The following is a 13,674-nucleotide window of genomic DNA, read 5'->3' as shown; positions in this document are numbered from 1 at the left end:
TATCAACCACTGTCAGAAAGATTAGTACATCTTCAGGCTGCTGCTATAGCAAAGAAAAAGGCAAAAGGAAAACAGAGTATACAAGAAAAGAGTACTAGTCCACCATACTTAAGGAGAAGCACAAGGTTAAGAGGAAAAGGGAGTAAAACAAAAATAAAACGGCCCCACTTCGTTGACTTGGGTGGAGAGACACCTGAGAAAACTCCAGCTGGCCGTAGTCCACCTCGTCTTCAGCCAAGCATTGAAACTAGTCCTCCACATGATGAAAGCCCTTCTCGGCCAGAGCTAGAGAGCAGTCCTCCTCCTCCACCAGATTTTGAACTCAGTCCAAGAAAGACACTTGAAGTAGACCCCAATCAACAGGAAGTATATGACTACTTGGAATCATTAGAAAAATCAGATGCAGGTCCAAGTACCACTCTGCCACTAGATGCACAAGTTCAGTCCTTAAAACAGGAGGTATTTGAATTAGAGGTCCTAAACAGGCATATCAAGCAGGAAAATGAAGCACTCAAAGAGCAGAGCAAAGTAGATTAAATTATTCATGATAACACTATGCTCCATTTAGGACTATGGCAAAAGAAAAACAAGAAACTGAAGAAAAAGTGCAAAAAGTTGAGCAGAGCATTGATCAATCTCAAGTTCAGATGTCTAATAAGGAAACCAAGAATGGTGGTAGCACCAAAGAAGAAAAGAGGGCTAGATGTCCTAGCAGAAGCATCAGAACATATGGATTAGAGAGGAGTGACTAAATTTTGGTTGCATGAGGACATGCAACACCTTCCCAGTGGGGGTATGTTGAGTCCCAAACCTGCACTTCCCTATATACCCTTTCAGCGTTCTTTTTCCATTTACTTCATCCACAAAGCTATCAAATCGTTGCATATTAGTCTAAAAAGAGCTTATGAAATGGTTTCCTAACTATGTTTATGACTGTTGTTTGATTTAGATTTTTTTTCAAGCAGCTGCGGAAACTTGTCACTTTCCGCAGCCAGCCCAGGTTTCCGCAGCCATTTTGTTAAAGGCTATGCTACAGGTGTCCAATGGAGAAACCGGCCACATGGGTAAGCTGCAAGTGACGTGTACATGGAGTGTGTCCCCTCAGATCAGCCAAATCACTCATAAACGGTCGCGGTCAACGATGGTCAAAGGAAGGGCCAAATGAGGAGTTTTACGGTGGCACGGCTCTGTTTTTCCCACGTGAAGGTTTGTGTGGCACGATCCTTAGTTTTCGGAGGTACTGGCACACCTGTAGAGCAGCCTGTGAACTGAATCGAGTAGCCACAAATCCATGGATTCAACTGTCATGATGACCATTGTTAGTGTCGGTCATGATGCCCTCCATCAGTGATCAAAAAACTCTTTGCATATGCATAAGTAGGTGTCTCATCGATGTCAGTTTTGCATTCCATTCGGCATGCCATAAAACTGATGGAGGAGCTGGTCCTTGTTCCCTTCTTGGCTTTGCTGGATCAGGTCATATCATAATGAGGTTGGGTCATACTTGTTTTTATTTTTGTCTTGAGGTCCCAAGTCTTAGGTCTAGGGTTTTGGTCAAAAATCACTGCAAGGGCATGAGTCAAAGGTCCATGAGTGCTCAGCAAGCCAGAAGGAGGTATGTACATATGTTCCATTGATATTTTTCATCAGGTACAGATCATTTATACCTTGGATTTAAAAACCCTGTTTTTAAACCCAAGGTCATGTAATATTTGTAAAAAATAAGGAAAATTTCAAAAGTCTTCAAAGTGCCGGAAATAACCCTGGTCTCCTCGCCAGAGTCCATCAGATGGTCAACTTGCAAAAAGAATGAAGTTAAAGCGCCTCAAAAGCTAAATTCAGGACAAAGCAACTCAAAAAGCAGTGTTAAAAGTGAATGCCAAAATAGAACATTAGAGAGTGGGTTTTGTGATTTAATTTTTTCAAATTCAACCTACAAGAGCTAAATTTCCCTCTAAACATTTCATTATGCCTCTATGAGCTAACAAAGAGGAGCAAGAGGGCGAAAATAGTGAAGGAGGTCGAATTGCAGTGAAATTGGAGAGTTTCTCTGGTGCGCGACCACTCGGGCAGGGTGCGCGACCACCTGGGCGGTGCGCGACCACTCGAGCTGCGCGCGACCACTCCAACCCTGCGCGCGACCACTCGAGCTGTAACTTGCAGAACCGGCCCAAACTCACTCAAATTGCCTTGTGACTTGTAAATTGCTCGAGGTAGGCCTCTCAAATGTTTTGAATGTTGAAAATAAGGATGATGAGCTTGTGTTTGTGCATTTTTATCATCAAAATTATGAAGAGAAATAGGTTAAGTGATTTCTTGTTCTTGTAGGCAATTTTGCTAGGGTTATGTTTGATTTCAAGGTTTTTAATTCCTTTTTATTCCCTCCATTACTCCTATTAGATTTACACTTGTCATCATGTGTCTCAATCTCATCTCATTTGCAAAGAATGAATCTCAATTCCCCATTCCCTACACCTAAAACCCTAATCCCTCTCATATGCATCCCTAAACCCTAAACCCTCTATACAAGTCTGTCCCAAAACCCTAATTCATTCCCCACAGCAATATCATTATAAAAATATGTAAAACCACAGCAAAGATCAAATAGTGATGTGAAAATGAAAGAGAAATTGCAATAATAAAACAAAAAGACAAAAAACAGAGAAAAAGATTACTATGTGTAGCCAAGTTATTGCAAAGACAAAAGAAACTTATTGTTGTGTATAGTCCTCATAAAAACAGTGAAAAGGAGGCTGTTATTCATAACAAAAACAAAGTAAATACAGCTGTACCTATTTGTTAAAGGACAGGTTGCCTTGAAATACTGTTTGTAAAGGAAGATTGCTGTGTTTTCAGACCCAAACCTATGTATCTTTTTTCCTTCTATTCCCCTAGATGCAATACATCTCCTTTCTCTTTGAATCTGTCAAATAAAGCCTTTCCCCTCCCCTTATGACAAATGTAAATTAATTCCTTATTTCCCCTTAGCATCAAAAGTACATCAATCCCTTGGAAAAACAGAGTATGCTTCAAAATGTACAGTCAAAGGACATAATTAAAAAGCAAGCTGTTGATGCTAGTTATCATTGTTGCCCTATACCCCTGTAATCATGCTATCCTTTACCCCCTGTTGAAAATTGTATTGTCCTTTCCCTTAGTGACCCTATTACATGTTTTCCCTAATAAAGATATGTCTTTGCAAATGATTTCCCAATGATGAGAGATGGGATAACATGTTTGACATTGTGTGAATTATTCCTTAAAAGTTCCCTGTTTTTATATATTTTCCCATTCCTTATGATAAAATCCCTCCCCTAACATTTCTCTCATGGTTTTTCCCCTTGAAAACAGCATACTTCTCAGCATTTTGCAGGCAGGGCAGCAGTCAACTTTGCCTATTTTCTCCACCTTGCTCAATAACACCATGTCAACCACTGAAACTAATGAGCAAGGTGATGACCGGTCTTCTTCTACGGAGGTTGAGACACAGCAGAGGCCTCGTAAGGGTGGCAAAGGTGGTCATCATAGGAGAGAAGAGCCCACATCTTTAGCAGAATTACAGGCATGCCCTTTGGCAGTGACTTGTTTCCAGTACATGTCATGTTTCCAGTTTTGTGAGAGGCTTGCCCAGATTCAGCACCACAGGGAGTTGGCTTGACTATTTGTTTTGTGCCTTCATGATGGGCAGGTTACTCTTGCAGGGGTGAATTTTGTGTTTTCTCCTGAGATGATTTCAGAGGCTACCGGGATACCCAATGTGGGTGAGGTGTGGCCAAAGCGCAAATGGCTGGATTTTGTTTATTTTGAGCCATATGTCAGGCCAGCATTCACACATAACTTGTCAGGGAACTTTCCTTTCAGATTCCTCCGGGGGGAGTATGCTCCTATCATGCGGATTATCATGCATTACTTCACATGCGAGGGAAGGTTTTCACAAGTCTTTGCTTGTCACATTCGCCTGTTGATGCACTTTACCCGAGTGAGGATGATGAACATCCCAGTTTACTTTTTCCAGGACATTCAGAGGATGGTGTCCGTGTTTCAGAGGCAGACCCCAGCTCAGCAGCACAGGAGTTTGTGCCATCATGGTCTTATCCAGCTCATTGTTTCCCATCAGCTGAGTCAGCAGGGCATTTCATGGGCAGATTTCATTTCCCGTGAGTTCTTTACAGTGCCACCACAGCCACAACCAGAGCCAGAGGCCATTCATGAGGCGGGAGGTCCATCACACCAGCCCGAGATTATTGTTCCAAGACATGTTGCTTCCCCACCGCAGCTTACATATCAGAGGGGTCATAGGACCTTATTTGCAGCAGCTCGACGAGTATTTTCTCCACAGCAGGTGGAAGGGGTCTCGTCATCTTCTTCAGATCAGCGAGTGTTATCTCCACACCTGGTGGAAGGGGCCTCGCATTCTTCATCAGCAGAGGCAGTACGGGAGGGCAAGCAGCCCATGGTTGAGGATGAGAGAGCTGGCGATACACGTCATGATTTCATTGACCTTGATGCTCATTCTCCTTCTTCAGATTTTTATGAGCTTATCAGACAGAGAGAGGAGGAGAACCTCGTGGTGCATCAGAAGCTCCAAATGGCTCAATGGACCATCACTTATCTGGAGCAGCGCAACAGACAATTAGAGGCGGAGAAAGAACTTGATGAGCTATGGAGGATCCGCGGTAATCGAGGTTTGAACCGTAGGAGGCCCAGGGACCCATTGCCTGCTGACCGAGAGTTTTGCTCATTCAGGCAAATGCTCGCTTGGAGAGACTGTTGGAGAAAGCCAACCAGGACAAGAGGCTGCTACGGAACATGAAAACTCATTATTGGGCGAGAATTCATGTTTGCAAGGCAAAAATGAAGATACTCCAAAGGAAGTTGTCCGAGGCCCGCAAGAGGAGGAAGAAGACCAACCCGCTCCGTATCTTGGCTGAGGCCTCTCTTACTAACCATGATACTCACTAGCCTTCTTCTAGCAGCAAAACCAAAAAATTTGAGAAGTTTTGGAGCATTTTTGACATTTTTGAGAAATTTACAGTTTTTGGCCGTTGGAGTGGTCTCACCCCACGCGCGACCACTCGGGGGGACAGCTCAGAATGAGAAAAACTTTGCATTTTTGGAATTGTCATGCAAAAATACACTTGCCTATGCATGGGGTCAAGTTTTTATGGAGATTTGGGCCTCCAAAAGCTCAAAATACATGCAAATTTTGACTTTCTGCCCACTTTTTGAGTTGCAGAAAGCTGTCTTGGGCGAAATGACTTTTGAGGGGTCAAATCAACTCCAAATTCAGAAATTCCAGTTGGGTTAGAAAGTAGACTCATAGACCTTTCCAATGAGTTATCTTGCACCTGATTTGGACACCAGGAAGGCCCTCAAACACAGCTGCCAATGTGCGCGACCACTCCAAGGGAGGGGCGCGACCACTCAGGGAAATTTCACCATTTTGACTATTTCGGCCTGCAAAACACTGTTTTTACTTTGGTTGACTCTTAATGCATGTAAATGATGGATTGTTGGGTAATTCTCATGGCACATGGATACATTTACTCTCCTTTAACACTTCTAGAAGTTTCCTTGATGTAAATAGTGAATATTAAATGCATGGATGGGTTACCTAAGTTTTAGAGGCAAGTTGTTTTGACTGCCTATTATCTAGTGCTCAGTTTAGAATTAGTTGAAACAGCTCCTAGGAAGCTGAGCTCGACCCCTAGAGGTGGGGAAAGGAGTTAGATCATCTATATTATGCCTTCTCTTACTCATTTTCATGGTTGGACTCTTGAGGGAGAAGCTCTATTGTATATTTTACTTGTATCTCTGCAATTTGAGGAAAAGGAAGGCCAGGGTTTTGCAGACATCATTGTGGATTCTTGTGGATTATTGTGTTGATGGTGTGTTTCCTACTTGTCATTGTAAGTGTGTTTATGTGTTCCATCTCTTATTCTATTGCTGCTAATTAAACAAAAGAAGTGATAAAGTTTGAATTCATGCATGCCATGCTCAGCTTTCAATTTTGTTTAATATTTATGTTTTCCACTGTCTAAAGAGGATTCAAAGTCATTGTTTGCCCTCTTTAGCTCCCTCTCTTTCTTCCTTGATCATCCCTCTCAGCTTAAGGCATCAGCACAAACTCCTTCCTTGCCCCAAAGACCCACCTGCAAAAACTGAGCTCAATCCCCACACCCTGAATTGCACTCCCTCCAATTGCCACCAAAAACCCCAAAAACTTTAAATCAACCCTCCTCATCAGTTTACTAGCCTAATATCTTTGATCCTAATTGGTCAGCTCACCCCATTGAGAAAATACCTTGAGTCTGACCGGAGAGAGCCTTCTCCTTCCTCGTAGGGCTAGCTACGAGGTGTAATGGTTTGATGTAGCCTTGAGATTTGTCTATCTCAGCCTAGGTGAAATTTCAAGTGCTAACATAGTGGCGACCATACTGGGGAAGAACAAACTTGTTTGTGTGTTGATGTGTGTGTTTCGCAAGTCTTAGACGGAGCCTGAAGTTACGCCAGGTAGCCTTCGAAAACGCTCTTGTTTTACATCAGCGTTAGTAGATAAACGCTGCTTCAGTCAATCTCCATGAGCTTGTGAACGTAGCGCTTCATTGACACTTTACCCCAGTACATGTATCAAGTTCAGATCTAATTGTTGATAGTGGACAACGATCAGACACTTGAAAGGCTGAAATCATTCACTTGGCGACTCCTTTCACTGAAGAATCCAGCAACCTATGCTTCATGGTGACTTCACTGCAGGAAGATCAGTAGCTTTGAGATTTTCAAGATGGATCAGATTGCAAGAAGATACGCTCCCCTGAGCCGAGATCACATCCCTGGTTTTCCAAATAAGATTCCAAAGGTAGATTGGTCAAGGAATTTGCCTATATTTAATGATGATGGTAAGAAAGATGCTGCTTTACATTTAGTTAGATTTCACATGCATATTCGCAAGTTGAAGGTCGATTTTCCTGAAGATTGCTTGATGAAGATATTCTTGGCCACTCTGGAAGGTAAAGCCCAATCATGGTATGAAAGTTTGCCGCATGTTTGTATTTACTGTTTAAAGGATTTTCATGCTATGTTCATTGAAAGATATAAGGACTCTTATCCATCATTGAATTTGGTTCAAGACTGTTGCCAGCATGCTTATAGTTTTATTGAAAGCCTTGAGAAGTTTTATGAAGATGATAATTTCATGGATGAAGAGATCATGGAAGCCCTGTATGAGAATCCATTTCAGCAGCACATAGAAATCTTAGAGGATACTTGTCAAGATCAGCAGGTTGAAGATGGCCATATGGCTGTAATTGATGAAAGAGAAGAGCTTATTTCAGATCTTCCTACAGAAGAAGACAGCGTGCAAGATAGCCAAGATTCAATTTTAGAATGTAATGCAGTCAACTCAGCTATTTCAGATCAAAATTCAGATCATGGTGACCAAGAATACCTTGTGCTGAAGCCCATCAAAGAGAGCTCTACTGTTGAGATCATAGACAGAGTTTTGGATTCAGATGTTCATGAACAACAAGATGAGATCTTTGTTCAAGTAAGTGAAAACTCTTCTTTCAATCATAATTTTGATAGTTTGAATGCCTTGTCATATGAACATAATTACTGTTTAAGCAGAAGAAAACAAAAGGCATTGTCTCCTTTGTCTGAAGAGGAGATAGATCAGCTCTTGAAAGGTCCTGTTACAGCCCAAGCTACAGCAGATTTGCAATGCACACCTAGTCAGGAAAGTGTTGGAGAAACTTCTTCCTCTTTTGAAAAAGATGACTGTCTTATAATCAGTTTTGTAGACCAGCAAAAAGATAATTTTTTCTTTCACAAAGATGATAAGGCTGTCATGTTTGATAATCTCGAAGATTGTTTTTTGTTTAAGAATGACCTACAACACATTCAGACTACAGAAGATCATAGCATTCAGGATTCCATTTCAGATTCTTCATATGTTTCATGTGCTGAAATGTTTTTCCAAGAAGAGATCTGCTCATCCATTTGTTCAGAGATTTTTGAAGCCCATGAGCATACTTTTACTGAAGCACATGATGAAGGTAGATCAGAATTTGAAGCAAAGGAAACCTTGTTCTTTCAGCAGGAGGTGGCAGTGGCAAATCTTCATGTTCTTCACGATCCTCTAGCAAGTTTGTTGCAGCCAGCAGTGATAGTGTTTTTTGCAGTGTTCAGTGATGAAGGAGATCATGGTCAGCTATGTTTTTGGATGCTCAGTTATAGGTTTGTACTGTTGACCAGAAGATCTGATAAGAAGAATCAATCAAGAATGCATCTGCTTGATTGGTTGCATTGGCATTTTGATATACTTTGATGTATATTCTCTTGTAAGAAACGCAGGTGGTTGTCATCATGATTCCAAATCTTGATGGACTGCTGCCTTTCAAAAAGCTTTGTAAGTTCTTGTTTTAGTTAAGTCAGTCATGAGTCATTTGTGTTTGGTCTGTTGAGTGAGTTTTTCAAGTTATTTCAGTTTGCCATCGAGTCGGTTTGAGTCAAGCTTCAGTTAAGTTTCAGTCAGTTTTCAGTCAAGTTTTCATTCAAGAAATGAGTCAAAGTCTTGTGTCGTTTGCCGAAATAATGACTCCATTGCCCAATAAATAAGGCACTGGTCTGCTCTCCCAGAGGTCTAAGGTTCTTGGCACCTCCAAGGAGCTACCATCCCCATTGGAGCCAATGTTAGTGTCGGTCATGATGCCCTCCATCAGTGATCAAAAAACTCTTTGCATATGCATAAGTAGGTGTCTCATCGATGTCAGTTTTGCATTCCATTAGGCATGCCATAAAACTGATGGAGGAGCTGGTCCTTGTTCCCTTCTTGGCTTTCCTGGATCAGGTCATATCATAATGAGGTTGGGTCATACTTGTTTTTATTTTTGGCTTGAGGTCCCAAGTCTTAGGTCTAGGGTTTTGGTCAAAAATCACTGCAAGGGCATGAGTCAAAGGTCCATGAGTGCTCAGCAAGCCAGAAGGAGGTATGTACATATGTTCCATTGATATTTTTCATCAGGTACAGATCATTTATACCTTGGATTTAAAAACCCTGTTTTTAAACCCAAGGTCATGTAATATTTGTAAAAAATAAGGAAAATTTCAAAAGTCTTCAAAGTGCCGGCAATAACCCTGGTCTCCTCGCCAGAGTCCATCAGATGGTCAGCCTACAAAAAGAATGAAGTTAAAGCGCCTCAAAAGCTAAATTCAGGACAAAGCAACTCAAAAAGCAGTGTTAAAAGTGAATGCCAAAATAGAACATTAGAGAGTGGGTTTTGTGATTTAATTTTTTCAAATTCAACCTACAAGAGCTAAATTTCCCTCTAAACATTTCATTATGCCTCTATGAGCTAACAAAGAGGAGCAAGAGGGCGAAAATAGTGAAGGAGGTCGAATTGCAGTGAAATTGGAGAGTTTCTCTGGTGCGCGACCACTCGGGCAGGGTGCGCGACCACCTGGGCGGTGCGCGACCACTCGAGCCCTCCTCCGCAGTGCAAATTTTACACTGGCGCGACCACTCGAGCTGCGCGCGACCACTCCAACCCTGCGTGCGACCACTCGAGCTGTAACTTGCAGAACCGGCCCAAACTCACTCAAATCGCCTTGTGACTTGTAAATTGCTCGAGGTAGGCCTCTCAAATGTTTTGAATGTTGAAAATAAGGATGATGAGCTTGTGTTTGTGCATTTTTATCATCAAAATTATGAAGAGAAATAGGTTAAGTGATTGCTTGTTCTTGTAGGCAATTTTGCTAGGGTTATGTTTGATTTCAAGGTTTTTAATTCCTTTTTATTCCCTCCATTACTCCTATTAGATTTACACTTGTCATCATGTGTCTCAATCTCATCTCATTTGCAAAGAATGAATCTCAATTCCCCATTCCCTACACCTAAAACCCTAATCCCTCTCATATGCATCCCTAAACCCTAAACCCTCTATACAAGTCTGTCCCAAAACCCTAATTCATTCCCCACAGCAATATCATTATAAAAATATGTAAAACCACAGCAAAGATCAAATAGTGATGTGAAAATGAAAGAGAAATTGCAATAATAAAACAAAAAGACAAAAAACAGAGAAAAAGATTACTATGTGTAGCCAAGTTATTGCAAAGACAAAAGAAACTTATTGCTGTGTATAGTCCTCATAAAAACAGTGAAAAGGAGGCTGTTATTCATAACAAAAACAAAGTAAATACAGCTGTACCTATTTGTTAAAGGACAGGTTGCCTTGAAATACTATTTGTAAAGGAAGATTGCTGTGTTTTCAGACCCAAACCTATGTATCTTTTTTTCTTCTATTCCCCTAGATGCAATACATCTCCTTTCTCTTTGAATCTGTCAAATAAAGCCTTTCCCCTCCCCTTATGACAAATGTAAATTAATTCCTTATTTCCCCTTAGCATCAAAAGTACATCAATCCCTTGGAAAAACAGAGTATGCTTCAAAATGTACAGTCAAAGGACATAATTAAAAAGCAAGCTGTTGATGCTAGTTATCATTGTTGCCCTATACCCCTGTAATCATGCTATCCTTTACCCCCTGTTGAAAATTGTATTGTCCTTTCCCTTGGTGACCCTATTACATGTTTTCCCTAATAAAGATATGTCTTTGCAAATGATTTCCCAATGATGAGAGATGGGATAACATGTTTGACATTGTGTGAATTATTCCTTAAAAGTTCCCTGTTTTTATATATTTTCCCATTCCTTATGATAAAATCCCTCCCCTAACATTTCCCTCATGGTTTTTCCCCTTGAAAACAACATACTTCTCAGCATTTTGCAGGCAGGGCAGCAGTAAACTTTGCCTATTTTCTCCACCTTGCTCAATAACACCATGTCAACCACTGAAACTAATGAGCAAGGTGATGACCGGTCTTCTTCTACGGAGGTTGAGACACAGCAGAGGCCTCGTAAAGGTGGCAAAGGTGGTCATCATAGGAGAGAAGAGCCCACATCTTTAGCAGAATTACAGGCATGCCCTTTGGCAGTGACTTGTTTCCAGTACATGTCATGTTTCCAGTTTTGTGAGAGGCTTGCCCAGATTCAGCACCACAGGGAGTTGGCTCAACTATTTGTTTTGCGCCTTCATGATGGGCAGGTTACTCTTGCAGGGGTGAATTTTGTGTTTTCTCCTGAGATGATTTCAGAGGCTACCGGGATACCCAATGTGGGTGAGGTGTGGCCAAAGCGCAAATGGCTGGATTTTGTTTATTTTGAGCCATATGTCAGGCCAGCATTCACACATAACTTGTCAGGGAACTTTCCTTTCAGATTCCTCCGGGGGGAGTATGCTCCTATCATGCGGCTTATCATGCATTACTTCACATGCGAGGGAAGGTTTTCACGAGTCTTTGCTTGTCACATTCGCCTGTTGATGCACTTTACCCGAGTGAGGATGATGAACATCCCGGTTTACTTTTTCCAGGACATTCAGAGGATGGTGTTCGTGTTTCAGAGGCAGACCCCAGCTCAGCAGCACAGGAGTTTGTGCCATCATGGTCTTATCCAGCTCATTGTTTCCCATCAGCTGAGTCAGCAGCGCATTTCATGGGCAGATTTCATTTCCCGTGAGTTCTTTACAGTGCCACCACAGCCACAACCAGAGCCAGAGGCCATTCATGAGGTGGGAGGTCCATCACACCAGCCCGAGATTATTTTTCCGAGACATGTTGCTTCCCCACCGCAGCTTACATATCAGAGGGGTCATAGGACCTTATTTGCAGCAGCTCGACGAGTATTTTCTCCACAGCAGGTGGAAGGGGTCTCGTCATCTTCTTCAGATCAGCGAGTGTTATCTCCACACCAGGTGGAAGGGGCCTCGCATTCTTCATCAGCAGAGGCAGTACGGGAGGGCAAGCAGCCCATTGTTGAGGATGAGAGAGCTGGCGATACACGTCATGATTTCATTGACCTTGATGCTCATTCTCCTTCTTCAGATTTTTATGAGCTTATCAGACAGAGAGAGGAGGAGAACCTCGTGTTGCAGCAGAAGCTCCAAATGGCTCAATGGACCATCACTTATCTGGAGTAGCGCAACAGACAATTAGAGGCGGAGAAAGAACTTGATGAGCTATGGAGGATCCGCGGTAATCGAGGTTTGAACCGTAGGAGGCCCAGGGACCCATTGCCTGCTGACCGGGAGTTTTGCTCATTCAGGCAAATGCTCACTTGGAGAGACTGTTGGAGAAAGCCAACCAGGACAAGAGGCTGCTACGGAACATGAAAACTCATTATTGGGCGAGAATGCATGTTTGCAAGGCAAAAATGAAGATACTCCAAAGGAAGTTGTCCAAGGCCCGCAAGAGGAGGAAGAAGACCAACCCGCTCCGTATCTTGGCCGAGGCCTCTCTTACTCACCATGATACTCACTAGCCTTCTTCTAGCAGCAAAACCAAAAAATTTGAGAAGTTTTGGAGCATTTTTGACATTTTTGAGAAATTTACAGGTTTTGGCCGTTGGAGTGGTCTCACCCCGCGCGCGACCACTCAGGGGGACAGCTCAGAATGAGAAAAATTTTGCATTTTTGGAATTGTCATGCAAAAATACAGTTGCCTATGCATGGGGTCAAGTTTTTATGGAGATTTGGGCCTCCAAAAGCTCAAAATACATGCAAATTTTGACTTTCTGCCCACTTTTTGAGTTGCAGAAAGCTGTCTTGGGAGAAATGACTTTTGAGGGGTCAAATCAACTCCAAATTCAGAAATTCTAGTTGGGTTGGAAAGTAGACTCACAGACCTTTCCAATGAGCTATCTTGCACCTGATTTGGACACCAGGAAGGCCCTCAAAAACAGCTGCCAATGTGCGCGACCACTCCAAGGGAGGGGCGCGACCACTCAGGGAATTTCACCATTTTGACTATTTCGGCCTGCAAAACACTGTTTTTACTTTGGTTGACTCTTAATGCATGTAAATGATGGATTGTTGGGTAATTCTCATGGCACATGGATACATTTACTCTCCTTTAACACTTCTAGAAGTTTCCTTGATGTAAATAGTGAATATTAAATGCATGGATGGGTTACCTAAGTTTTAGAGGCAAGTTGTTTTGACTGCCTATTATCTAGTGCTCAGTTTAGAATTAGTTGAAACAGCTCCTAGGAAGCTGATCTCGACCCCTAGAGGTGGGGAAAGGAGTTAGATCATCTATATTATGCCTTCTCTTACTCATTTTCATGGTTGGACTCTTGAGGGAGAAGCTCTATTGTATATTTTACTTGTATCTCTGCAATTTGAGGAAAAGGAAGGCCAGGGTTTTGCAGACATCATTGTGGATTCTTGTGGATTATTGTGTTGATGGTGTGTTTCCTACTTGTCATTGTAAGTGTGTTTATGTGTTCCATCTCTTATTCTATTACTGCTAATTAAACAAAAGAAGTGATAAAGTTTGAATTCATGCATGCCATGCTCAGCTTTCAATTTTGTTTAATATTTATGTTTTCCACTGTCTAAAGAGGATTCAAAGTCATTGTTTGCCCTCTTTAGCTCCCTCTCTTTCTTCCTTGATCATCCATCTCAGCTTAAGGCATCAGCACAAACTCCTTCCTTGCCCCAAAGACCCACCTGCAAAAACTGAGCTCAATCCCCACACCCTGAATTGCACTCCCTCCAATTGCCACTAAAAACCCCAAAAACTTTAAATCAACCCTCCTCATCAGTTTACTAGCCTA

Source organism: Pinus tabuliformis, chromosome 9 (assembly GCF_031772625.1).
Source record: "Pinus tabuliformis cultivar Carrire ecotype Pingquan chromosome 9, CPIR1, whole genome shotgun sequence".
Taxonomy (NCBI): Eukaryota; Viridiplantae; Streptophyta; class Pinopsida; order Pinales; family Pinaceae; genus Pinus; species Pinus tabuliformis.
The sequence above is the reverse complement of the archived record's forward strand: the minus strand, read 5'-3'. Positions refer to the sequence as shown.